Source organism: Aplysia californica, unplaced genomic scaffold, assembly GCF_000002075.1.
Source record: "Aplysia californica isolate F4 #8 unplaced genomic scaffold, AplCal3.0 scaffold00065, whole genome shotgun sequence".
Classification (NCBI taxonomy): Eukaryota; Metazoa; Mollusca; class Gastropoda; order Aplysiida; family Aplysiidae; genus Aplysia; species Aplysia californica.
Window position 1 is genome coordinate 1,622,336 of NW_004797335.1, and position 2,704 is coordinate 1,625,039.

Sequence of the window (2,704 nt, forward strand, 5' to 3'; positions counted from 1 at the left end):
ACAGAAAGACAGACAGACATACAGCCAGACAGACAGACAGACAGACAGACAGACAGACAGACAGACAGACAGACAGACAGACAGACAGACAGACTGACAGGTAGACAGACTTGTAGACAGACAGGTAGAGGGAAAGAGGGGGAGGAAGAGAGACAGGGAGAGAGAAGAAGAGACAGGGAGAGAGAAAAAGACAGACAGACAGACCGACAGAGAGGGAGAGAGAGATGACAGAGGGACACTGGAGAACAAGTAGGTTTGCTGAAAATTAAACCCATTATTCCTTTAATTACGATGATATTATTTTTTCAAATCTATAGAGACGAAGTAATGTATCTGCGTCTACTTGTTTATTTGAACGTATGGGTTAACTTAAGCAAAAAACAAGTCTCACAGTTTATGGCCGAGGGAGGCAGGGGGTTGCCTAAAATATGCGATAGAAACCACAGGCCTCCTTCTTTGTTAAAGGCCTAGTAACCTAGTGAACTGACTACAGACGGCACTACATTTTCTCACGACATGACAGCATCCCTGAGCATCGCCGTGGCGCTTTTCCCTTTCGTCAACCCGCAGCCACCTCCCGAATCGTCAGCCTTCACCCAACCTTTGACACGGGTCAAACTTCCATCTATTTATAGGTAGTTAGATCTACCGGAACATGTATTAGGCGAAGTGATGTGCAATGATAGTCGCAATAGAGAGATTGTTTTGGTCTCTCATTACTCATCTGCACCACTCGAATTTAATTGATGTCTTTCCCTGGACTCTGCCTTTACTAAAGTCTCGAATCTAGATCTAGTTGTAATCTAGTTGCAGGTTGCAGATTTAATAAATTGCCGACAGAGAGAGAGAGAGAGAGAGGGAGAGAAGGAGGAGGAGTAGATCTTGCGAGTAAGTTGCGAGAACTTCCGGGCAAAACAAAATGGCGACCCGCGTAGTTCAGCTCGATTCGAAAAGTGAAAGAGCCATAGCATCTTTGTAGACGATCAAATTAGCTTACTTTTGTGCTATAACGTCATTTTTTTCTTTGCTTTTGTCAATTTGATCATACTTTTGTGCTATAACGTCATTTTTTTCTTTGCTTTTGTCAATTTGATCATCCACACCGATAGAAAGTATTTCGAAATTAGGAAAAACAGGTCTTGTTTCACACTGGGTGAGAATAGCCAACGCTAGCAAGTCTCACCCGGGGTGAGAGGTCAATCGTAGGGTTTTTATTCTCACCCAGGGTGAGGATAGCCACTTCCTTACTTAAAAGATTAGGAGATTAAACTTAATCTCTTATTGACAATATAAAAGTCAATTTAAGCTTCATTTCGTTAGAAAACACTGTGTTAGGTTTGCTAACTTCATAGACTTTGTGTTAAACAACACTTTTAACAAAACGAATCCTTACAAGCCTAGGCTTGGCCTTTGTAGGCCTAATCTCGAAGGTTTAGAAGTAGAAGTAGAAGAGTCTACTACTAGAGTCTTGTCCAATTTATTTAATCTCTTGAATGTACTGGATAACAACAGAAATCTGCAACCTGCCACTAGATTACAACTCTAGGTCTAGATCTAGATTCGAGATTTTAGTAAAGGCAAAGTCCAGGGAAAAACTTCAAGAAATTCTCGTGGTGATGAGTAAAGAGAGACCAAAACAATCTCAATAAAAAATATATCGCGACTATCACGGCACATCACTTCACCTATACATGTTCCGGTAACTACCTATAAATAGATGGAAGTTTGACCCGTGTCAAAGGTTAGGGGGTGGCTGACGATTCGGGAGGTGGCTGCGGGTTGACGAAAGGGAAGAGCGCAGCGCCGCCACGAGTGTCACCTCTCTATCTCTGCTGGGACTGAGGAAGCCTATGCCAAGGAGGTTGAACGCCCCTATCAACACTATTAGTAGTATTAGGCAATTTACGAGGCGGGACTTCCGAGTTTAACGCCCATCTCCGAAAGGACAAAGCCAAACGGGACATGCGTGTAAAAATGCCTGTCTCAAGGACACGACATCGGGTGAAAACCATCAGAGCTTCGCGCTTTAAAATAAAAACAACAACAACCCCCCCCCCCCCCCCCGGGAAAAAAACTGCCAAAGCCACGGACTTTCACAGCCACGCATTTTTTGACAATATCGATACAATAAGATTGCTGATTCCATGCAACGGTTACAGTCCCTTTGACAAAATTACTCCGTACTATTTCCGTAAAATTCAATGTCACAAAAACGACTTTCCAGTTCGAGTAATCAGCAATCTAATTGTATCAACACCGTCAAAAAGTGCACGGTTCTGATAATGCGTACCTTTGATAGCTTTTTTTTCTCGAAAGTGAACGACTCTGATGTTCTCCCACTATCCCAAAGTCGGACCGAGCTGAGGCTCGCCCATAGAGTTACCCCCTTTTAAGTTAAACTATAGTGCCTATAGTGTACATATACACGAACCCCAGCCCTAAACCCGCAATCTCTCGATTACGGGGCCAGTAGTCGAACAACTAGGCTATCAACTCCATATAGCCAGTTGGTTTTGAATCAAATACATGTAGGCCTACTGTTAATATCAAATAATGCTGGTCCTAATGTATCAAAATATGATACTTTAAGTGCAGTATCACTGATGATGCATATTATTATGTCAGATCTATGTATGAACTCTCTCTCTCTCTCTCTCTCTCTCACACACACACACACACACACCCACACACAGCAAACAAACAC